The sequence below is a fragment of the Pinus tabuliformis genome, chromosome 9 (genome assembly GCF_031772625.1).
Source record: "Pinus tabuliformis cultivar Carrire ecotype Pingquan chromosome 9, CPIR1, whole genome shotgun sequence".
NCBI lineage: Eukaryota > Viridiplantae > Streptophyta > Pinopsida > Pinales > Pinaceae > Pinus > Pinus tabuliformis.
This window is the reverse complement of record NC_142307.1, coordinates 1844899761-1844926752: the sequence shown is the minus strand read 5'-3', so window position 1 is coordinate 1844926752 and position 26992 is coordinate 1844899761.

The following is a 26992-nucleotide window of genomic DNA, read 5'->3' as shown; positions in this document are numbered from 1 at the left end:
CACAAAAAAATATCAAACCAAGATCTAATAAATTAGATCTTTTGTCTACAAGAGGAAGGGTTAGAAGGACAAAAATTCATAACCATGAAAACTGGTTTCAAACCCCTTGTGGGGTAGCAAAATGAGGCAAGTATGTTAGCGGCTACTTCACAAAATTATCAAATAAATTTTCTTGAGCCACAAATTTTTTTTTCTTGGAACCCAAAAAAGATGAAAAACCTGCCAAAAGATTTAGAAGTTTTTGAAAGAAACCCTTTTGCCTTAAATCAGAAAAGGACACGACCTTCCCAAAGAAAAGAATTCTCAAGGTTTAGAAATTTATTTGGAACCCTCTCAAATTTTCTGAGAACCTCTTGGTAAAACCCTATCTTTGTAATGTGATAAGTTCTGCAAATTTAAAACTCGATTTTAATGGAGAAATTATCACAAGAACTCTTCATAGAAAAGGAGGCCTTCACCCCACAAATTTCCATTAAAATTTTTAGTGTGGCTTGCAAGTAACGTTAGAGACAAATTCTCAATAAAAATTTAAAAGAATTTTTCTGAAAAATGTGATTGTCCTTCGTTGCAAACAATCTGGATTTTGAAATGGAGAAAGTCCCTCTTGGCCTAAGCAAGACGGCTTCAAAACTTTAAATTTTTCTTTACTCAAACCCTGGCCGTGAAGGCTATGAGGGGTGGAGCACTTTCTTCTATTCGGCTTCCTGAAATCTCTCATGGGGATACCTGCAAACAAAACGTTTTTAAAACCCTCCTCGTATCTTGTCTAAGCCTGCAGTGGTCACACAAAATAGCCATACGAATATATAGAGAAAATGATACAAAAATTCCTTAACTACCTAGATCTGCGCTTTTTTTTTTGATCCACATGATGCTTTTTCATTCCAGTCCCCTTGAAAGTTTTGAATTTTCATTAATCCATTCTTATGGGATTGAAAACAACACCAATGCCAAATTGTTTTGGAGATGGCTTTGTTTTGCTTATGCAAAAATTCAAGGAAATCACTCTAAAAAATTGTTTCAACAACTTTACTCTGAGTTCAAATTTTTATTTATTTATTATTTTATTTTTTTTATTGCTTTAAGTTTCTTTTTTTCTTTTTTTTGAAACTTGAGTAATTTGATTTTAGAGAAATACCGACATATAGCAAGAAAAACTAGTCATGCATGCATGGGCCCATAGGCCTCAAGGGTTCAACATAGCTCTGATACCAAGTGGAAGGACCAGTTGTATACTATATATGTTTAAAATAAATCACAATAAAATACAACCAGAAGAGAAAGACATTGGAAATTAAAAAAAAAAATTAGCACTGTCTAACACATTCCTGAATAAATTTCACTGAACACATCATAAAATTTACATATATTTAGCTAAGGCAATAAATAAATCATACAAAATAATATTGCAACACATATGTACCGTTCACCAGAAGACGAGACTCCACTTGAATTGCCGTTACTTGTCTTCCCTTGTTGCCGATCACCTCCGAGAGTGAATGACGACATACTTGATCCGAATGCGATGACCCACCGGTTAACCTCTCAGCCTATTCCTTGGGTACTCTTCTTCCCCACGGACCCCCGAGCTGCAATGGGGTTGTACAATGGAGGAATGCAATAGCTGGTAGAGTAGAGCACTCCTTGGCTCAAGAATCCCCTCTCTAAAATACTCTACCTCACCAAACTTACTATAGTTTCGTAATCACTGCTCTAACATAGTCTCATGAATCCAACAATAGGGTTCCAAAAAGTCCCTTCTCTCATGGCTTGCCCCTTTTTTTATAGGAGTCCTCATAGGTGACACTTGGCATGTCATGCATAATTGATTATATTTTATAATTCAATAGCTTGATTATTCACCCACCCATGTGTCACTCTTTCATCAAAGGTCTCCCAAAACTATTTATTTAAATTTTAATTTAAAACTAATATTTTCCTCACCTCAACAAGATTCCTATTTCTTCTCCTAGTTGCCTCTTTATCCCCCTTTTTATTCCTTAATTTGGGTTCATTACTAAAGTCAATTAATGAATCAAGATTTGATCCCCTATCTACCCCCTCGTTTAACTCAAGTTATCTCTTAGATGATATTCTTATGTTGGTTGTTGCCACATGGAGGTTCTCTACATTTCTCTAAATTTAAATTATTATTTTTATTTTAATTCACCTTTCTCTTCTCTTAATTAGGTTTAATTAGTTAAGGATTAATCTTTTGTTGGCATTATGATACAGGTGTTGTCCTTGATGGCAACTCACTCAGAGGTATGATACAAGTGGCAACTCAATCAGATGACAGATCATAGTACAGCAGGTCAAGAGAGAGGTATACGCATGTTAACCTTGATGAAAGTGTGTATACACACGGATGAGTAGAACAGAAGACGCGTATACGTACACACGCAGGTTCATAGAAGGAAAGGCGTGTACATGTCGGAAAACTAAGTTTTGGTCCGTGGTATTTGGTCCATGGTATTTTGGTATTGGTCCATGGTATTTGGTTCGAAGTGTTGACCTTAGGTATTGGGTCCAAGGTATTGGTTCTACATGGTTTTGGACCATGGTATTGAGAGAAGCCTAAACCTATATAAGGAGAAGATCATTAGGCCAAGGGGAAAGTGTGCAAGTGATGAATATCTGATGAAGTGTGAGATCTAGTATGCTGGTTATGGGTTTGTGATGCTTTGCTTGATCTGAACTAAGGATGCACTCATGTGGATGATGATGAACGATGGATCGAGATCTTAAGGCTTGGAATGTTTATCATTATATGGTTTGATTATGGATAGACTAGATCTGAATTATTGACGCATGTTTTATTGTATGAATGTTATGATCTGGGTATGACTGATGTCTGGAACAGCTGCAAAGTTATGAGTAAATATTTGCAGATCTGTACGTGGGTTGGCTTTGGTGAAAGCGCGTATGTACACTGGTTTGGTTCTTCATAATAGTGTATACATTATGAGATATGATATTTGAAGTTGCAGTTGGATCTGGTTATTGTTGCAGAGTTTTGTTGTCTGTTCTGTGTTCTGGTGACTGTGTTGTTGACAGGGTTTTAGTGTTTCAGTATTGGGTGTTTCAGAGATTGATGATGTGGGTGTAGTTGATGGGTGTATTGCTGTGATGATTAATTTTGTGCTTCAATGTTGTTGATGGGTCCAGTATGAAAATTGGATGAAACGTGGCCTTCAGATTATGGTGTTGTGCTTCAGGAGTATCCAGTATGAAAATTTATGAAACGTGGTCCCTGGAGGAAGAGAGAAGATCGTAGAGTTCTGTAGGCTGGCGCCTACGTACTGGTAAACATATCAGCCAGTACAAGAGCCAGGGGGTTGTAGCTCCCTTCCAGGAGCAGCTGGAAAACGAGTGAAGGTTGGAGCCTTCAGTAGGTCGACGCCTACATACTAGTAAATGGATCAGCTAGTACAAAAGCTAAGAAGGTTGTAGCCTTCTGCAGGTAGAAGCCTGCGTACTGGTATAAGACTGCACTAGTACATAAATATTGTAAAAAGAAGTTTCTTATTAAAGGAAGATAGAGATGAATTGCAGCAAGTGGTTTTCACCCACATTGGGTTTCCACCTTATATCATGGTGTTCATGTGTGCTCCTTATGTGTGATGATCTGTTTTGTTTTACTGCACCTGTTTACTGTTAATATGGTTAATAATGTTCTGATGCACTCATTGAAGATCAACTAATTGAATCATAAGTTTACTGGATATACGCTAGTTGCAATTAACATAGTTGCGTATATACGCGGGTATCATTAATTGAAGTAGCATATATGAATCTGAGTATGGAAATGAAAAAGTGTTTGATTTGATAACATTGATTCACCGCCCCCCCCCTCTTAGTATTATTTCCAACAATTGGTATCAAAGCAGGTCCTTTGGTAGAAGCTTGATTGCTTGAAGGAGATTCGTAGAACAATGGGAAAGAAAGCGCATCAAAAGAAGAAGACAGCTCAAAGGAACAATGACAGCCTGCCGTTGAGTGGAAGCAAGTATTCAGATCCTGAATCACCTCAGATTGAAGATGGACAAGCAAATGAAGCATCAGATAAATTCATAGATCAACAAGATCTACCTAGCAAAAGGGAGAGTGCCCTTAAAGAAGAAATTATCAGCTTAAAAGCTCAGCTGGAATGTGCCTTCAGAGTTCGTCAAATGCTGCAGGAGCTGAATGAAGAACAAGAAAAGGAGATTCTCAAACTAAGGCAACAAATGGAAGAAGGAAGAAAGTCTGAGGAAATTTTGAAGAAGCAATGTCTGGAAAAGGAAGAACAACATCAGGTTGAGGTAAATATCTTGAAAGGTAAATTAGAAGAAAAGGATAAACTATTATGATTTCAAGACAGTACTAAGATTTTGGATGATATTCTTAGTAGTCAAAGGTCGCCTGCTATCAAAACTGGTCTTGGTTTTTATGAATCTGTTGAAGGTGAGGCAAGGAACTCTAATGAGAAATCTGAAATGCTCAACAAGGAGATGAGAAGACAACCCCATCAACAGCCAAGGAAAGAAATTCCTCAAAGAATATCTTTTGCTCCTAACTGTGGAAGTGATAGACGATTATTTCCTCCGATGAATAATGTTGAATGTTATGTATGTCATAATCTTGGACATGTTGCAGCCAGATGCAGAAGTAGAATGGTTCAAGACCATCACTCAGAAAGATCATCACGTTCCAGATATTTTAAGGGATATTGTTTTGCTTGCAATATGTTTGGTCACAAAGCCATTGACTGCTATAGGAGGAATATGAGACATGTAAGATGTTATGCATGTAACAAGCTTGGACATATAGCAAAGGAATGCAGGAGAATATTTTGGACACCATACCAAAAGGAGAAAACGTCATCACAGTTGAAGATATGGAAGAAAAAGAAAGTACAGCCAAAAAGATGTGGCATAGCAGAATATACAGACATCACAGACTTAGAGGAAGCGGAAAGTGTGGAACATCCATGTTCTAAATCTCATACGCAGGTTTCATGAAGATAAGTCGCGTATATACGCGAGTTAGACGCTGCACAGTCGCGTATATGGAGCTCTGAAGAAAAACAGTAGAACAGACTCAGGAAATGGTTCTGTCGTGGTATATGATGGTTGGCACAGGCTCAGGGGGAGCATATGCTTTGAATAATGCATTGTTGGCATTATGGTTAGAAAGTCCTTGGTGATGATGCTTATTGACATATCTTGCTACTGATTGTTGATTGACCAAGAGAATGGATTGCAGGTTAAGATGCTTATAGTGCAGATCATACAGTGTATGATAGCTGCTGATAACTGTCATGGTCTTGTCTAAGTACTTGGTCTTTGTGAGTCATATGATGTATCTTGTTACCCCACTATGCATGGGATGGATGATGTAATGGTTCTTGTGTTTGAGTCAAAAATGGTGTATCCCCACTTGGTTGGGAGATTGATGTATGTATGAGTCTTTAGGAAGGTCATTGGCAATGTATGTATAGAGTCATGTTATGCTTTTGTAGACCTTTCATGTGCTTAGGGGGAGCATGGACGGATTGGTAAAAATTGGCATGTACAAAGGGGGAGCTCAATAAGAAACTTCAGCATGTACTCAGGGGGAGCATGGACAGCAGAATATATATCAAAGAAGAGAATATCTTGGTCTACCCTTTGCCCTTGATGTCAAAGGGGGAGAGTGACTTGGTGTGGTGGTTGCCATCAAGTCCAAAGGGGAAGATTGTTGGCATTATGATACAGGTGTTGTCTTTGATGGCAACTCACTCAGAGGTATGATACAGGTGGCAAATCAATCAGATGATAGATCATAGTACAGCAGGTCAAAAGAGAGGCATACGGATGTTAACCTTGATAAAAGTGTGTATACATGCGAATGAGCAGAACAGAAGACGCGTATACGTACACACGCAGGTTCACAGAAGGAAAGGCGCGTACATGTCGGAAAACTAAGTTTTGGTCCGTGGTATTGGTCCATGGTATTTGGTCCAAAGTGTTGACCTCAGGTATTGGGTCCAAGGTATTGGTTCTACATGGTTTTGGACCATGGTATTAAGAGAAGCCTAAACCTATATAAGGAGAAGATCATTAGGCCAAGGGGAAAGTGTGCAAGTGATGAATATCTAATGAAGTGTGAGATCTAGTATGCTGGTTATGGGTTTGTGATGCTTTGCTTGATCTGAACTAAGGATGCACTCATGTGGATGATGATGAACGATGGATCGGGATCTTAAGGCTTGGAATGTTTATCATTATATGGTTTGATTATGGATAGACTAGATCTGAATTATTGACGCATGTTTTATTGTATGAATGTTATGATCTAGGTATGACTGATGTCTAGAACAACGGCAAAGTTATGAGTAAATATTTGCAGATTTGTACGCGGGTTGGCTTTGGTGAAAGCGCGTATGTACGCTGGTTTGGTTCTTCATAGTAGCGTATACATTATGAGATATGATATTTGAAGTTGCAGTTGGATCTAGTTATTGTTGCAGAGTTCTGTTGTCTGTTCTGTGTTCTGGTGACTGTGTTGTTGACAGGGTTTCAGTGTTTCAGTATTGGGTGATTCAGAGATTGATGATGTGGGTGTAGTTGATGGGTGTATTGCTGTGATGATTAATTTTGTGCTTCAATGTTGTTGATGGGTCCAGTATGAAAATTGGATGAAACGTGGCCTTCAGATTATGGTGTTGTGCTTCAGGAGTATCCAGTATGAAAATTTATGAAATGTGGTCCCTGGAGGAAGAGAGAAGATCGTAGAGTTCTGTAGGCCGGCGCCTACGTACTGGTAAACATATCAGCCAGTACAAGAGCCAGGGGGTTGTAGCTCCCTTCTAGGAGCAGCTGGAAAACAAGTGAAGGTTGGAGCTTTCAGTAGGCCGGCGCCTACGTACTAGTAAATGGATCGGCTAGTACAAGAGCTAAGAAGGTTGTAGCCTTCTGCAGGTAGAAGCCTGCATACTGGTATAAGACTGCACCAATACATAAATATTGTAAAAATAAGTTTCTTATTAAAGGAAGATAGAGACGAATTGCAGTAGGTGGTTTTCACCCACATTGGGTTTCCACCTTATATCATGGTGTTCATGTGTGCTCCTTATGTGTGATGATCTGTTCTATTTTACTACACTTGTTTACTGTTAATATGGCTAATAATGTTCTGATGCACTCATTGAAGATCAACTAATTGAATCATAAGTTTACTGGATATACGCTAGTTGCAATTAACACAGTTGCGTATATACACGGGTATCATTAATTGAAGTAGCATATATGAATCTGAGTATGGAAATGAAAAAGTGTTTGATTTGATAACATTGATTCACCCCCCCCCTCTCAGTATTATTTCCAACATCTTTATCCTTACAATTATGTCCCTCTTTCCCCTTTTACCTAATTAAACTTCATAATCTACCTAATATTTTCCAACATGGGGAGGGTAGAGTTTTTAAGATAAAATATTTTATTTCTTCCTATGATCCTCTTAACCCAAGTTTTATTCTTAATTTAATTACCTCGGTTTCTAACATCATTTACCCTTGATGTAAATTTACCTAGTTTTCATTTCTTGATTATATTTATTAATTTATTTATTTTTAATGATTCCAAGGTGCCAAGTTTGGTCATGCCCTTCAAGAACTTCCCTTGAAGCTCCAAAGGTGCCACGCCTAACAATTTATTTGTGATGCCAAGGGTGCAAAGTTGGTCGTGCCCTTCAAGAAATTCCCTTGAAGTTCCAAGGGTGTCACGCCTAACATTTATTGTGATGCCAAGGGTGCAAAGTTGGTCGTGCCCTTCAAGAAATTCCCTTGAAGTTCCAAGGGTGCCACGCCACTTGCCCTTCACGCATTCAATGACTACGAGGGAAAAGTATAGGTGCAACGTCATACACTACTATCATCTCTCATGTTGCCTGCTATAGTGAGACTAATGGTGTCGGGGGTCAAGCAACCTGCCTTGATGCGTGCCTCCCGGTAAAATCCTCATGAGCGACCCAACTTTGGGACCTGCCCTTGTGGCATCGTGATCTTCAAGGTGAAGGTGTTTCAACCCTTGTAGCCCAAGTCACAGCGGGAGTGCTAGTGGGTGAGATCAGGGACACTGTCCCAACCGTCCCATGTAGTTCCATCCACTTATACAACCCCATCACCCATATTGGAGTCATTCGGCCAAGAAACTAATCTATGCTTACAACCTTTAACATATCATCAGAATATAGATAAACATATATATCAATTTTCAAAATTGACTTAGAATTTCAAAGATAAAATAATATAAATTTTCATCAAATCAGGTGTCGTCAACTCGTCATGTCCGAGTGCTTCTGGTGGTTTCCTGCCACACTCAATAATAATCAGTAACCAGGTTTCTCAGTGTTAGTCATTGTCATAATAGCATTATTACCATCACCTGGTCATTCACATCATTGTTCATTGTGAACCAGAACTAATGTAAGTAGCTAACATAGGGGATACCTCCATCATGGCTAGCATCATCATAACCTTAATGGAACCATACATATAGGTCAGAGCTATCATCATTATAACATCAATAGAAAACATGTCTATCCTTTACTACTATCACCATCATGATATCAATAGAGAGTACACATAGCCATTAATTATATCGTAATCATAATATTAATAGAGAACATACATAACCATCACATTCACTAATAATAGAGTCCCGTTTCTGGATCCTAAACCTGAGTTCCTCATAGACTAAAGTATCTAAGATAATGTCATATTAGGTCAGGAAACTAGAGTGGGCACTATAGGAGCGAAGCTGGTGGGGTACTATGGTCAAAACAGTACCTAACAGGGAAAAACCAAGGTAGAGGGAGTTGCTGCCAAGGCGGATTTCTAGCCAAGGAATCTGGATCAGTGTTGCAGTTGCACAGACGATCGGAGAGGGGCAACTTGACATTTGGCAGAAGGATTTCCAGGAGGGAAATCGAGACTTAGAGGGAGTCCAAAAGAGAAGTTCCACATGGGAAGTAGAGAGACTCGGAGGAGTCGAACCGAGAACTTCCAGACGAGAAGTAGAGAGACTCAGCAGGAATCGAACCGAGAACCTCCAGGCAGGAAGTAGAGAGACTTGGAGGAGTCGACAAAGAAGAGCAGAGAGATGGCTGTGAATGGGTTGAGGGATCAAGATAGGCTGGACAGAGCGTCCAACTTTGTGGTCTGGAAGGCCAGGATCCTGTCCATTCTAGACATACATCGCATCAAGGGCTTCACCTTGAAAGTAATGGCTATTCCAGTTGACCCGGTAGCTAATGAAAGGTATGAGGAGGCAATGGCCAAGACAAAATGCATCATCCTTGATGGGGTTAAGGATCATGTGGTCCAACATATTGCCGAGAAGGAGACTAAAAGGAAATGTGGGATGTGGGATACCTTGAAGACATTGTACCAACATAATTTTGTGCAGAGGAAGATGCTACTTGAGAATCAACTATGGTCATACCAGATCCAGAAGGGAGAGCAGATAGATCTCTTCCTTGGTCGGTTGAAGGAGATCCAGGACCAACTGACTTCCATAGGGGCCACGCCGGATCAGGAGTTGATGGTAAGAACCGCACTAAACGCAGTCTTCGAGGAGTGGGAGACATTTGTCTAGAGCATATTGGGCAGGACGAATCTTCCAAATTCGAAAGAATTATGGGCGGCTCTTCGTCAAGAAGAGATCAAACGGCTGACCAAGACGGAAGTAGCAGAAAAGGAGTCTAGATCAAGAAGGAAGAGGAAGAGGATGCAGCTTTGGCATCCGCGGGAAAGCAAGAGAAGAGGAAGAAGAAGGACCTCTCCAAGGTCAAGTGCTTCCACTGTGGGGAACTGGGTCATTATGCGAACTAGTGTCTAAGGAAGAAGAACAAGGGAGAGGCATCTGACTCTAAAGTAGTGCCAATGAAGGCGGAGAAAGAAGTCGAGGAGGATGACGATTGTGCCATGAGTGCTCATGTGCTACTAGAGAAGAAGTGGGGAGACATCGAGCTATAGTCAGGAGGACTACAGGCGATGAGGGATAGGATCCTTGAGGTACCCAACCTCTTGGATTATACTTTGGCATGGGAGCCTCGAAGAGAGAGTAGCAGGATTGGTGGATGTTGGTAGAGACGAATGCGGATGAAGCGATAGAGAGTGCTACAATGCAGGAGTCGCCGGGCAGCGTGAGGCTAGTAGGCTGCAATAGTGCGAGAGGCACAAGAGTGTTGCAACGGTGCAAGATGGCACAGAGAGATGTGCAACGGTGCGAGATGCGGGGAGTTGTTGCAGCAATGCAGAGGTCAGTAGAGGGATAACTTGTTAGCGGGAGAGAGAGATTCAGCATCGGGAGTGTTTCTAACCTGACAGGGATGTCAGAAGTTGGGTGGATCAGTTACTTACTTCTTAGTAACTAAGTTGTAGTGCAGCAGCAGTTTGCAGTAGCACGATGCAGCATGATGAGAGGGGGATGCAGTGCAGATGCAGTGTTGGGAGGATGGACCAGCAACAGCACGGATGCAGAGGGAGTTGTCGGACGGATGCAACAGTGGAAGTGGGAAGGCCATGGGTAGCAGTACAAGATGCAGCAGTGGAGAGGATGTTGGGCGGGGAGGCCTAACATCAGCACAGGTACCGGTTCGAGATAATCAGAGTGATGCTTAGTGAGGAGTATTATTAGAGCACAGTCCTCGCTAAGAGGGAGTGTTGATTTGTGGTAGCATTGGATGTGCTCTAGCCATGAAAATTGGTGGAGAGGCTAAAGCACATGAGATCTCCAAGACTCAGAAATGGTTTGAACAGATTGTAACCAGTTTGGGAGATATTAAAATAATTAATATTTTTAATGGAGTTCCTAAGTCTAAACTTAGGAAAAATAAAATATTAATAAGTATTAATATAAAACTGGCTTAGAAGGTTCCAAAAGTCATGGATCAAGCCAAATCTAATTTTAGTCATTGATTAGAGATTTAATCTCGGCCGTGAAGGACCAACGAGAAAAGTATAAGAAGAGGCTTGAGGGTTAGTTGGAGAAAACACGAGAGTGATCAGTTATTCATTTTGCTAGAGCGGGGTTTCTAAGCAAAGTTGAATCAGTTATCAACAGTGAGGGGTAGTGAGTACTGGGCAGAGAGGCAGAGATAGTGCCAAGAGACCAGCATAGAAGCAGAGAGTGAGAGGCAACAACCAATTCAGGCCACATAGAGCCTAGCAGAGACATCGCAGAGGCCAGAGGGACTGTGTCATCCACGCAGAGGCTGTTGGAGTGACGCAAAGGGCCCCAGAGGCTGTGCAGTGCCTCAGAGGGCTGATGCAGAGAGATTTGAGGTTGGCGCAGGACAACAGGAGGTTGACGCAGAGGCCAGAAGGGCCAGCGCAAAGCTTCAGAGACGCTGGAGAGGGTTTCGTGGGACAGGTTTTTTGAATACCTGTTTCTGAATAGAGAGGTATTGTTGCCGTGTATTTTTCTCTGTCGGGTGAGCCGGTTAGGCACCCAGTTGTACTCAAGGAAATACTGCATAATAATAAACTCTCAGAATCACTACACCGATTTTCCCGCATTGGGTTTTCCCGTGGACATTTGTCCAAAAATAACAGTGTCACTTGTGTGTTTGTTTTCTTTCGGCTAATGATCTGTAGATGTTGTGACTGTATTGTGTTTATTTTAGTATTTAAATGTTTTAAATAACTTGTTCAAAATTTACAAGTAGAAGAAATAAACCAACAGAATACAGATTAATTTTCTAATGGATAGACTTAGAAAATTCAACATAATGAAAATGCAAAATAAATAGAGAGAAAATGCACTTGCCTGTTGCTTGAATCGCCTCCAAAATGCTCCCACACCCTTTGCTCTTCACTCTCACACACCCACAGCAAACCCACAACAAGAGAAAATGAATTTTGTGAAGTTAGAATGGGCGAAATCGCACGATTATAGTTGTGCGGAGGTCAAAAACTCGTGACAAGTGTCCTAGAATCGGGACACGATCCGGAGGACACGTGTCCCATTGAATCGTGTTTGATTCATTTGATTCGGTACAAGTGGGGCCTTGGCAACAAATCTGGTTTCTTAGCCTTCTACTAACCCTTCCCCCAGTATAAGGTCTTGTCACTTGTTGTTATAGCGTGGAGTAGTGCAACTATTACCAAAAATGAAGCTATGAATTTCCCTAAGTATTTCACTACCCCAATGAAACCTTTGACTTTAGAGACATTTGTAGGCACCAACCACTTCATGATGGCCTCCATCTTTGTAGGATCAATCTTGAGCTCCCCTCCACAATCACACTTTTTAAACACACCAACCAATGCTATGCAAACTCACATTTCTCCAAATTTTCCAATAGTTGGTGCTTCTTCAAAGTATCTATCTTTTGCATCAAGTGTGAGATGTGCTCCTCCTAAGTAGCACTGTAAACCAGTATATCATCCAAATAACCAATAATAAATGAATTTAGATAAGGGTGCAATACATCATTCCTTAATCTCATGGACATAGCTAGTGCATTGTGTAAACCAAATAGACTAACTAACCACTCATCTAAACCTTGTTTGGTTTTAAACACAGTCTTCTAGGTATCTTCTTCTTTGACACAAACTTGGCAATACCTTGATTTTAAATCCATCTTGGTGAAATATTTCTCCTGATGCAACTATGTAATGGCCCACCTACAATTACAAACAAAATACAAATATTAGGATACATACGAGACATGCGTATGATAGCTACCGATGCATGGATCCACATGTATCACACTATATATACACTGGTTAATACAAAAAATGTCTAATTAAGGTAATGAATTGATTATCGAAATAAATCCCTACCTCACCAGAATATAACGAATATATCAAATTAGCTATGTAATACGTATACGATCTTAAATACATATATGATAAATCCTTAATTAAAAGAAAATGTTAATTTTAATTTGCAAATTATATTTAAATTAAAATTAATAAAATAATAATATAAATTGATTAAAATTAAACTAAATAAATTAAATTAATTTATTAAAATAATATAAATTTTAATCATATCAAATCTTACGTATTCAAATAAAATCCATAAAAATCAAATGAGATTTGATTTTATGTAAATTCCACATAACAAAAACAAAGACACAGAGATGGGAGGAAGGCAGGGACAGAGAAGTAAAAGGAGGGGGGAACCTTGAGGAAAGGGGGGGCTGAGAGGAGGAAATTTCTGAGAAAGTCTTACATACTGAGAGGAGTAGCCTCAATTGTTCTTAAGTTTTTGGGCACGGGGCCAGATTACATCAATTGAGATGCATTCTAGGACTATTTGCATCAATTGAGACGCATTCTAGGACTGAGTACCTAGATTTTACCCAATTTGGCTGGGAGGTTTTGGTATTTTGGTAACGGGCGGGAGCGGGAGCAGAACAAATAAGAAGTATCTTCAACCACATAAACCCAGGTAGGTACTCAACATCAAACTGATAAATTCTGATATTACCAATGTTGGTTAAATTCTTATAACAGTTTTCATATTATGTTTAAGGTAAATATTTGAGTAAGTTATTTAGAGCCTTACATCTAGTATCAGAGCAGATTAATAACTCTCAGACCTAATAAAAGATGTTAAAGTTTGTGTTTTTTTTATAGGTTGCACCTATGTAATTGTAGTAGTGTCCAGCATATGCAAATCCCGTAGAAGGTTCTTTCCATCTGTGTCACCAAATACAAACAAGTTTGTTTCCACAATGGTACAGTTGTGGCTAGCCACTGTCCTCAGTGGTACAGTTGTGGCTGTCCCTGGGAGAGGGCAGGGTTCCTTTCACCATAGAGTTACTCCATGTCTGCTTGCCCGAATCAAAGACATGAACACTGTTTGTCTGGCAATTGTCCTTGCCATAGCCACCAAAAAAAAACATAGAGAAAGCAGCCATTCTTGATCGAGTTGCAAGTTTGGTCTGTATTACAATTTACAAATAGGCTCAGGTTAGGCCTCTTCAACTGTTTTTTGTCAACTAGTTACAATGTTTGGTTCGAAATTCCAACAAACAAAACCTGTAGCTCACTGAATATAAGCATTTCCTATTAAATGAGTCTAAACAACACTCTATAGTTCTGTTGAATTTAAGTTTCAAACTCAGCACTCAAATCTGTTGTCACTATATTATTACAGAGGGATATCATTGGAGGTTAGCCTACCCATTTGGACAATGCAAGCGGCAATCATATATAGACATGCCCGTCCAGAGCATAACCTGAGCAACAGTTGGAAATTTTTTCTCTTGTTTTTACCATGAAGAATAAGTGCATGTATATCAACTTATATGGCCCATTCAACCTATATTTATATGTCAGCAAGGGACGTTGTTTTGGAGGCTGAAATGCTTATCCCAGCATTGATTGTTATTCCTTATGGTTTCAATGATTTACAAATCAACAAAAGAGAGAAATAAGAATGGCTGTAGGTGAATGGCCATTTGTATTGTTGGAAGCATGTATTTATAAATAGACTTTTAGATTACCATTGGGTTGCAACATGCCACTGCTCACTGCTTGGTGTATAATGCAACCAGAACCCAATGGTTCACTGGTTAGCAGTTTGGAGGAAACAGAGCACTGCTCAAATGTCATGTTCAATGCCCACTAAAGGCTGGTACAGAGAAACAGAATGCTACAGCTATTTGATCAATGCTTCCAGCCAGCACAATGCCATAAGTACTTGCTAGGTGAATAAAGTTGCAGTATTTGGGAACAAATTACTTTAAAATCATATAGCATGTGCAAAACCTAAGTTATGTTGCCATTTAAACCTAGCTGTCTAAACTCAGCTGATAGAGTGCGTGGATTGCTATCCAACTTTCATGAAAGGAGACATACACCTATTAAGGTTGTTGTCGCCACAAGCCAAGGCTCGCTGCCACCAAAAGCCTTCTTCATTGTACGCTGGCATCAACTTATATGGCCCATTCAACCTATATTTATATGTCAGCAAGGGACGTTGTTGTGGAGGCTAAAATGCTTATCCCAGCATTGATCGTTGTTCCTTATGGTTTCAACGATTTACAAATCAACAAAAGAGGGAAATAAGAATGGTTGTAGGTGAATGGCCATTTGTATTGTTGGGAGCATGTATTTATAAATAGACTTTTAGATTACCATTCGGTTGCAACTTGCCACTACTCGCTGCTTGGTGTATAATGCAACCAGAACCCAATGGTTCACTGGTTAGCAGTTTGGAGGAACAGATCACTGCTTAAGTGTCATGTTCAATGCCCACAAAAGGCTGGTACAGAGAAACAGAATGCTACAACTATTTGATCAATGCTTCTAGCCAGCACAATGCCAGAAGTACTTGCTAGGTGAATAAAGCTGCAGTATTTGGGAACAAATTACTTTAAAATCATATAACATGTGCAAAACCTATGTGATGTTGCCATTTAAGCCTAGTGGCCTAAACTCAGCTGATAGAGCGCGTGTCTTTCTATCCAACTTTCATGAAAGGAGACATACACCTATTAAGGTTGTCGCCAAAAGCCAACCAAAGCTTGCTGCCACCAAAAGCCAAGGTTCGCTGCCTCCAAAAGCCTTCTTCATCGTACGCTGGCATCAAGTTATATGGCCCATTCAACCTATATTTATATGTCAGCAAGGGACGTTGTTGTGGAGGCTGAAATGCTTATCCTAGCATTGGTTGTTGTTCCTTATGGTTTCAACGATTTACAAATCAACAAAAGAGAGAAATAAGAATGGCTGTAGGTGAATGGCCATTTGTATTGTTGGAAGCATGTATTTATTAGGCGGATAGGCCTTTCCTATGCATCAACTTTTCGTCAACACTTTTACTCTGATCCGTTAGATCAGATGAAACACTTTCAACCGTTGATCTGAACCAGAAAACAAAACAATGGAAAATCAAGAAAGCACGGAAAGTCAAGAAAGCACAAAAGCTCAAAAAAATTCTATGCAAAAAAAATCGAGAAAGCACGAAAAAATCATAAAAATCAAAGATCGAAAGAAAAAAGCTCAGAAAAGCAAAGATTTTTGAGGATTTTTATTTTTATTTTTATTTTTTAAATGCAATGTATTATTAATTTATTTTTATAATTTAATTGAAATATAAATTTAAAATTTAAAATTTAAAAATTAGTTTAGATTTATTTTTAGTTGTAAGTTTATTATGTGTTAAGAGGGACTTTTTTTTTGAGGTATTGATTTTTTAAGTGTGAAAAGAGATTTGATTTTTTTGGCATTTGGTAGATGTAGAGTTAAAATGAATTTAGATTAGTTTAAATATTAACCTTTAAATAACTCACATTAGAGAAAAATACCATGGGAAAAAACCATAGATTAAAAATATAATAAGGAAAAACCATGGGTTGGAAAATTTTATATTTTATATTTTAATTTTAATTTGACTAAGTCAAAATGTTAAACATTGTAACATCTCTAAAATAACTAAATTCAATTTAAGTCCATGCTAGCTCCCATCATTTTCCTGCTCAAAAGATAGGCGTTCTCAACACCTTAGCTACTTCGGCGGGCGTTGCAAGTTTATGACGAAAATCACCTTGAAGATGAGAAAACTGACCTCCTGGAAGTTTTTAATAAGAATGGTTATAGTAGGTCTCAAGGTCTTAAGGCTTTTCAAAATGCTGAAAAGGGTCCTAAGAGTAAGATTGACCCCAAGGATTGGTCTTCCAGTGTTCATCTTCCCTTTATTCTAGGGACCACGGATAAAATCGCTAGGATCTTGAGGAAGCATAAGATTCATTCTTCTTTTAGACCTCTTAACACTATATGAAGTTCTCTTCATTTTGTTAAGGACCCGATTAACCCCAAGGATTAGAAGGGTGTTTATATCATTCCCTATTCTTGTCGAGCTCCTTATATTGGTGAGACTGGTCGATCCATTAACCAAAGGATTTGTGAACATGCTGCCGACATCAGGCATGGAAGGTCTCGCTCCTCCGCTTTGGTAGAGCATGCAAAAAAAACCAATCATCACATCTCCATTGAAGAGGCTAAGGTCATTGCGAGGATTGACCATTTTCATTATCGTAAATTTAGAGAGGCCTTAGAAATTGAAAAAAAGACTTGTTAATTTAAATAGAGATGACGGCTGGAGTATCAACAGATGCTAGATTCCTGCACTTTCTTCCTAAAAAATTATTTTTATTTATTTATAGATTAATTAATTAATTTTTTTTGTTAATCCTCATATTGCTTAGTTTATGACTCTCTTAAATTATTCTTGGTAATATGAATAGGATTAAACCTTAATATTAATATAATATTATATATAATAATATTCATTAATAAGATTATATAGGGTTATGGATCCTTTCTCACCTGAGGGGGGATGTGAAAAAGAGAGCGAGGAGGGTTCCGTTGGCAGGAGGACTCGAACCAGGGCAGCCTAGGCCATCGACCTAGGGTGCTGCAGACTAGACCTCATTTTGGATTACGAAGATTAGGAGGTACGGGGTGGGTCAACAAGTTTTCTGTGGAGATGGTCCATACAATGGCCATGTAGGCTGTGGGTTGGATCTAGGGTGCTCAATCTGCAAGGATCCCAAGGAATATGTTTACTGGGACAAATTTCATCCAACTGAGAGGGTACAGTGGATGATTGCAGAGGAGGTTTTGGGCAGGGATTCTTCCTTCGTTTCTCCCATGAATCTCAGAGGCTTGATCCAGTACACAAACCCCACCCCTTCCCCCTTTGATCCTTTGTTTACGTAATATATTATACCCTAAATTATTCATTAATCGAGCATGTCCAAAGGTATGAATCAACAATCCAACTGTATATATTTGTGATGCTTACTGGTGCAAATTTTCATTTTTCCACAAATGCATAATAGCGAATAGGTTTACCTTAAATTATTCAACGTCCAAAGATATCAATCAACAATCCAGCGGTATAGGTATATGTGTGACGTTTACTGGTGCAAATTTTAATTTTTCACAAAAGCAGAATCGCTGTCAGGGTTTACCAAGAAGAGTTGTGGCAGTGTAGGCGACTAGGCTAATTGAACCAATATCTCTTCTAAAAAAATTCAACAATTCCAATTTAATAATCCTACCGGCCTCTCTTTGTACCTTTTGGGACAATTGCTAGTAAATAGACTTTTAGATTACCATTGGGTTGCAACTTGCCACTGCTCGCTGCTTGGTGTATAATGCAACCAGAACCCAATGGTTCACTGGTTAGCAGTTTGGAGGAAACAGAGCACTACTCAAATGTCATGTTCAATGCCCACAAAAGGCTGGTACAGTGAAACGGAATGCTACAACTATTTGATCAATGCTTCTAGCCAGCACAATGCAATAAGTACTTGCTAGGTGAATAAAGTTGCAGTATTTGGGAACAAATTACTTTAAAATCATATAACATGTGCAAAACCTATGTTATGTTGCCATTTAAGCCTAGCCGTCTAAACTCAGCTAATAGAGCGCGTGGCTTTCTATCCAACTTTCATGAAAGGAGACATACACCTATTAAGGTTGTCGCCAAAAGCTAAGGCTCACTGCCACCAAAAGCCTTCTTCATCGTATGTTGGCATCAATTGGTCATCGTTGTCACCGTTTACATGAGACTGAGTTAAAAGTTCGTGTCTAAACCTTAGCATAAAACGTCCAACATAATAAACCACGCAACCACGCAAGACCAAGCCCCAAGGCTTATAACGCCAAGCGTATTTGGGCCGAAAAATCTAGCACCCTTCTCGTAAATTGATATAGCACAAACCAAAAATCAAGCACCGGAGTCCACCAGATTTAGCGCCCATATAAATTACCAAGTCGAAAAGGACTCGACGGCAGTCTCGACTCTCAAACATTTGTTGAGGCTAATATGAGCCGTCAGATCCATCAGGTGCCAGCTTGGCGCTAACGTCTGCGCATGTCGTGGGGTGAGGTCCATGGTGGGTGGTAGGAATGGTGGGCCTATGTACTTTTTTATATTAAAAAAAATGGAGTTGTCGTTAGTGTGATTTTTTGGATTTTCTAGAATCCAGTGGAAAAAATTGAGGTGAAATCTTGATTTGTGTTATTTAAACTAGATTTTTCACTGTATATATGGATTTAGCGCCCTAGAAAACCCCTAAGGCACTTTGATTGCACAAGATTACCCATCAAGCTTGTGATTTCAATAAATTCCTAATGGATTTTAGAGAAATTACACCAGAAAAATCTACTGTAAAAGCTTCCAAAAAATCGCACTAAAGACAACTCCAAAATGCTGAAAAAAGTTGAGTGAGAAGCCCTGTCAAATTTATCACCAACTGTAATGTATAAATCTGGGGCATTCTGAGAACCAATAGTATAAACTCCATGGCATATGATTAGGCCCACATTTTGTTCAAATATAGAAGTATGTCATAGATGAATGCTTAGGATATGACCTAGTGCACAATTTTTTATTTTTATGTTTTTTTTAAATTTAGATATATATATATATATATATATATATATATATATTAACAAAAATGTATTTAAATGGTAATTGTTTTATTATTTCTTAAAATTATTTATATGTTTAGTTATCTATATGGTATAAATTGTCTTTTTATATTTTTTTGAGAAAAGAACATGCCATAAATGAATGTAATTGTTACTGCAAAGCATTTAAATAATTACTCATTTAAAAGTTAATGGAAAAATAGACAATAGTATATAATCAAATCTTTAAGAATTGTAGAAAGGGTGATAAGATAATTTGTCTATATGATTACTCAAGGGTTGTTAAGGTTGGAAACTCTTAGTTAAGTGGCATGACTAAACTTGTCTTGAATCCCAAGAATCTTTTGTTATTCTTGTCATTGTGGTATTTAATATATCTACATCATAAAAAAATACACATCGCATTTGTAGTCTTAATCATTTACTTTAAAATATATATCTTTTACAATTTCGATGCCTGCTGAAATTTCTTTTCTTTTTAGAAAGAACATTTGATTTCCTTATTTCTTTAAAATTGACTAATTTATTTCGTTTTAATAAACTATATAACATTGATTGCATGGTTTATGCTATTCATTATATATATATATATATATATATATATATATATAGATAGATATATTTGTTAGGCTATTCAGAGAATTATATATATTTGTTAGGCTACTTAGAGAATTAATCATATCATTAACAAAGATGCCTAAAGTTAATAAACCTTCCATGAACATAATAAGGTTAGAAATGCTAGGCAAATATTACGAAGTAATACTATGGTCTATGAAGACCCATGCATTATGATAAGTATTATTACGCATTAAGATAGAATACCATGCATTAGGCCAAGGAGGTAGTGATACCACCCTCCTTGACCTCAGTACCAATAAGACCCACCTAGAAGGTAAAAATAGCAAAGAAACTATACCTGTATGAGAGCTTCAATTTACGAAAATTATATTTATTAAATTTAAATCGTATCTCATATTTTAATATTTTATTTATGTACCCAGTAAAAAACTACGATGGTAAGGACATATCAACGACGACGACGTGATCAGGTAGCATCACCATCGCTGACTCCACCACTGTCATCATCACCATCTCCATTGCCACCACCATCGAAACCATCATCAACGCCAATCGCTTTAGCACTGGAGTTAATCGTTATAATTTGCTCATTGGAAGCTATATTGGAAACATTAAAAGGGCTACCAATAGCTAATATTAAAGAAGAGCAACCTCAACTTGAAGAAAGAAATCCAACGGAACCTAAAGGCTCTGATTATAGACAATCAAAGGAAGATATTTCTAAGGAGCTACAGAAAATTAAACTCCCAAATTTTTCAGGAGGACGTGCTGGAGAACGTGTTGAAGAGTGGTTAGAAGGAATGAACAAATGTTTTGCGCTAGGAGAGTACTCTTCTACTTCCAAAAGCAAAAAATGTTGTATTTTAGTTAAAGGAAAGCGCCTTGATTTGGTGGGGGAATTTGGAAAAACAATTACACCTCACAACGCATAATGTTCCCTGGGAGTTGTTCGAAGAAAGATTTCGCACCAACTACTTACCTCCATATTTTCAAGAGCAGCAAGCTGGAACCTTTCATACTCTAGTCCAAGGTAACAAAACAGTAGAGGAATACAAGATAAGGTTTATGGAGGTTGTGAAATATATCCATTATTTAGATTCTGACGAACATCAAGTTGAGTGCTTCGTATATGGATTAAATCCTCGCATCAGGGACATGGTTAGGATGTGGAATACATCATCAGTAGCCGTGGTAGTTGAATGTGGTCGTTATGCAGAGGAGCATCTAGGGATAAAAAGGAATGTCATGCCAACAGAATGCCTACAACTAGGATTTCCAGGAAAGACTCCCCAAATCTTCTTCAAGGGAAGTATCTCGTGACCACCTCCTTATGGTAATAGATTTACCCCTAGAGGATGTGAAAATTCCTCAGACGAAATCCCTACTGCAACAAACTAATGTTACTTCTCCTACTTGTTTAGATCATGAAAGTTATTTAATGTCCTCTACGGTAAATATCGAAGAAAATACTTCTGTAACTTTCACTTAATTAACATGTATGTGGAAACAAAATACTGAGCAAGAAAGAAAAATACAACACATAATACAATTATTTTTGGACAAGACGTCCCCGGAAAAACCCAATGTGGGAAAACCGATGCAACAGCTCTGAGCGTTTTTTATTATGCAGGAGAAATTATGAGTACAATTCTAGGATGCTCAACTAGCAATCTGATACAGAGAAAATACTAAATAAAAGGCTGGTGAAATGATCTCACCCTGTCACTAGAGAATCAATCACTGATCCTGCTACTCTAGAGGCTCTGTGTCACCCTTTACAGAGAACTACGTCATCCTGGGCAGCTTCTGTGTCACCCCTCCTAGTTATTACGCCGCCTCTCCTCTAGATCCTCAGTTGGCTAAGAAATCGACTTTCTGCCTCCCAGACTCACACCTTGGCTTCCGACAACTGAATTTCGACTTCCATCAATAAGAACTTGACTTCCCCTCAATCACTGCGCTACCTCTACATCAGCACTGCGTAGGCCAGTGTCAGCCTTCCTCTAGACATCTTTCTGTTCTCCCTCTGCTTGGTACTCTCCGGAAATTCCTTCTCTCGGATTCTCACTACCTCTCTGCTGCAAGATCTGCTCAATCGATTTTCCTCCTAAGAACTTCTCACTTCAGAAAATCGATTTTCTCAATCTCTCTATGTATTTTCCAAAGGACCATCAAGCCCCTTCTTATATCTTACTGTTGGACAACCAATGGCCTAGATTACATCTTAATCAAAGGCTCAAATCGTTTTGGCTTGATCCATGGCTTTTTCTAGAATTTTCACCCCTGATTAGATTAATACCAATTAATATTTTAATTTTCCTAAGTTTAGACTTAGGAACCCTATTAAAAATATTAATTATTTTATTAAAATCACTTATAGGTTTTTTGGAATACCTGTGCCCAAGCCTCCCTGCAAAATTTGAGGCTTAGAGCACATCCGATGCTACCCCAAATCAACACTCCCTCTTAGGGAGGAATGTGCTCTAACAATACATGCTGCCGCATATTTCTCTGACTCTGAAGCATTGTCTCTGGGCTGTTGATGTCTGACCTACTGCCTGTGAAAATTTCTAAACATAAATTCTATTACTACAGCAACTGATTTATTTCACCTACATATTATTCCCAATAAGTTATTTATGAAATCCCTTCAGTAAATATTAAAATAAATTATACTACAGATATCCCATCATTATATAGAAACAAATATATGCACAAGAATCAATCACATAAACACGGTTATTTTTGGACAAATGTCCTCGGAAAAATCCAATGCAGGAAAACCGGTGCAGCAGAGGAGGTTTTTATTAATCTTCAACAATAATCGCTTTTACAGAAATATTTACATAGACACTGGGAGAAAACACCTCAGACTTTTCTCTGAGACTTTATGACACCTTGGAGAGCTTCCCTTCTCTACTGCGTCAACCCTGCATCATTCTGCATGGCTCTGCGCAACTCTGGTCCCTCTCTACGTCATCCCTGCGTCTCGTTGATCCACATCTCCCTCTGCGATGTCTCTCAAAGTTCCTGCGCCACTTCTTCTGAGCTCCCTCGCTACTTCTAATCACCCATCTTTCTCCACCCTGCAACTCTCCCTCTGAAATCGATCTCCTTCTCTTTGAGAATCGATTTTCCTTGAGATACTAAGTATTTGTTGGTGTATCTCCAACTGACCCTCAAGCCTCCTCTTATACTTTTCCTATTGAGTCTCCAATGACCGTGATTAAGTCCCTAATCAACGACTAATATTAGAGTTGGATTGATCCATGTCATTTAGAACATTCTCACCTAGTTTTATATTAATACTCATTAATATTTTAACTTTCCTAAGTTTAGACTTAGGAACCCCATTAAAAATATTAATTATTTTAATATCTCTCCAACTAGGTGGAATTTCCCCAAACCATTTATGGGTCTTGGAGACCTTATGTGCCTTAGCCGCTCCACCAATTTTCATGGCTAGAGCACATCCAATGCTACCACAAATCAACACTCCATCTTAGCGAGGAATGTGCTCTAGTAATGCTCCATCGTTGAAACATCACACTGATCCTTCCGCACCGGTACCTGTGCTGATGCTTGGCCTGTTCCTTCACATCATCTACACTGTTGCTTTCTGTACTGCTGCCTATGACACTGCCACTGCCACTGCTACATCTGTACTGCAGCTCCCTCTCCATATGTTGCCCATGCTACCCATAGCACTGCTAACCGCTGCACTGCAACACCTGACACTTATCCATTTCTGCTACTGAAATGGAGTCTTTACCATCCCCATCTTCTCCCTGAAATAAATGAACTTTGTTCTTCTTAGGGCCTTAGTGAGGATGTCTGCCACCTATTCTCCTATAGGAGTGTAGCTCAACTATACTGCTCCTCGTTGGACGTAGTCTCTGACAAAGTGATCCTTGATATCAATGTGCTTCGACCAATCATGAAATACTGGATTCTTAGAGAGCTTGATGCAACTCTGATTATCACACATGATCCTAGTCGCATCCATCCTTCTACTGAATAGGTTCACAAGAAATTTTCTAAGTCATATGGCTTCGCACGAAGATGTGTTAGTGGCCATATATTTTGCTTCAGCTGAGCTTAGAGCTACGAATTTTTGTTTCCTACTACACCAGGGAGTCATCCCTGATCCAATGTTGAAACAATACCTAGTGGTACTTTTTCGATCTACTGAACTTGCAGCCCAATCTGCGTCAGTGAACCCACTCAACCTGATGCCATTGCCTCTGGTGTACAATAGTCCATGCTCGATTGTTCTTTGTATATACCTGAGAACATGTTTGGCTGTTGCCCAATGCACCCTCTTAGGTTCCACCAAAAACTGACTGAGGGTGTTGACAACGTAACAAATGTCTGGCCTGGTATTGACTAGCTACATCAGGGATCCTATGAGCTACTTGTGCAAGGTGGGATCAACATCTTTATCTTCTTATGCATCAATTTTCTTCCAGTTGGTGATCATTGGAGTAGCCATAGGCCTACAGTCCTGCATCCTAAATCCCTTCAGGATTTCTGTAGCATATCTCTGTTGTCCAAGGAAGATCTCACCATTTTGTTGCCAAACTTCCAACCCCAGGAAATTATGCATTTGTCCCAAATATTTCATATCAAATTTTGTGTCTAGATTCTTCTTGCAGTCCTTGATAAGCCTAGATGATCCTGTCAGGAAGAGATCATCCACATATAATACTAGGACTAGAGGCTCATTCTCTACAACCAGATAGTAGAGATTGGGATCTGCATCACTTTTGACGAACTCCATCTTCTTCAAGTAGCCATCAATTCGACCATACCATGCTCTAGGTACCTGTTTAAGCCCATACAAGGCTTTCTTTAATCTTCATACATGAGATTTCTTCTCATGTGTCTCAAAGCCTTCTGGCTGTTAACCTGTTCAATGTATACATCCTCTCTTATTACCTCGTTCAAGAATGTCGTCTTGACATCCAGCTGATGAATCTCCCACCCCATCTGTGTTGCAAGAGATATCACGGTTCTAATAGATGTATACTTGGCTACTAGGGCGAAGGTCTCTTCGTAGCCTATTCCTTCCTTCTAAGCATACCTGTTTTCCACAAACCTAGCTTTGTATTTCTCCACATTGTCGTCTGCAACATATTTGATCTTGTAGATCCATCTCGAACCTACCACTGATCTATCTTGAGGCCTAGGCACCACTTCCCAAACATCATTCACCATTATAGAGTTGTATTCCTCCACCATCACATCCACCCATACTTGATGCTGAAACAAAATATTGAGCAAGAAAGAAAAATACAACACATAGGATAGTTATTTTTGGACTAAATGTCCCCGAAAAAACCAAATGCGAGAAAACCAATGCAGCAGCTCTGAGGGTTTATTATTATGCAGGATAAATTCAGAGTACAATTCTAGGATGCTCAATTAAAAATCTGATACAAAGAGAATATTGAAAAAAAGACTGTTGAAATGATCTCACTCTGTCATTGGAGAATCAATGATTGATCTTGTTGCTCTGGAGGCTCTGTGTCACCCTCTGTGTGGCCTTTGAGTAGAACTGCGTCACCTTAGGCAACTTTTGTGTCACCCCTCCTAAGTATTACGCTGCCTCTCCTCTAGATCCTCTGTTGGATGACAAATCGAATTTTTGCCTCCCAAAATCACACCTTGGCTTCTGGCAATTGAATTCTAACTTCCCTCAGCAGGAACTTGACTTCCCCTCAATGACCACACTACCTTTGCATCAGCACTACGTAGGCCAATGTCAGCCTTCCTCTTGATGTCTTTTTTTCTCCCTCTGCCTGGTACTCTCCGGAAATTCCTTCTCCCTGATTCTCACTACTTATCTGCTGCAAGATCTCCTCAATCGATTTTCCTCTTCATAACTTCTCACTTCAGAAAATTGATTCTCTCAATCGCTCTGTGTATTTTCCAAATGACCCTCAAGCCCCTTCTTATATCTTCTTGTTGGACAACCAACGACCTAGATTACATCTTAATCAAAGGCTCAGATCATTTTGGCTTAATCCGTGGCTTTTTCTTGAAGTTTCACCACTGATTAGATTAATACCCATTAATATTTTAATTTTCCTAAGTTTAGACTTAGGAATCTCGTTAAAAATATTAATTATTTTAATAAAATCACTTCTGGGTGGAATTTCCCAAAACGCTTTCTGTGCTCTTTGGAATACCCGTGCCCAAGCCTCCCTACAAAATTTGAGGCTTAAAGCACATCTGATGCTACCCCAAATCAATAGAAGAGTTGGAACAAGAGTTCCCATGGCAGTTAATACTATAGCTGTTGAATCATCAAACACAAGTCCATGGAAATCTAGAGGCACTGCTAATAGGGGAAGAAACATGAGAGGAAGTGGCACAAGAATATGTAGCTCATTGTCTAGAAACTCACAATTTGACTCAAGGGGATCACCCTAGGTTAATTAATCAAGTATAATGCGTAGAACAAGAAAAGAGCCTTCATCAAATACCCAAGGCAATCATAGAATCCATGTAGTAGTCAACAACAATTAGGCAACACATCAATCCACTAAAGTGGAATCCTCAGGTACTATTAACGGCATAAAACTCAAAATCTTATTTGATACTAGTGCCATTGATAGTTTCATTTCATCATATGCATTAAATAAATGTGGGTTGGCAGCTTGCAAGCAAAATGATTTTAGACAGGTAGAAATGGCTTTAGGAGAACTTCAATCCGTAGATTTAAATGTGGAGAAATGCAAAATTGATCTAGAGATCTGTTCGACTAAGTTAAAATTTTATGTCATAGCCCTAGGAACTTATGACCTCATCATAGGGATGGACTGGCTAGAAGCTCATCAAGCATGGGTAGACTATTACGGGAAAACAATTCTCTGTATAAATGATGAAGGAAAGACGATCCAAATCCAAGGTATTAAGAGAAAAGTATATTTACGCTTAATCTCAGCGATGCAAATAAAGCGTTGTTTAAGAAAAGGC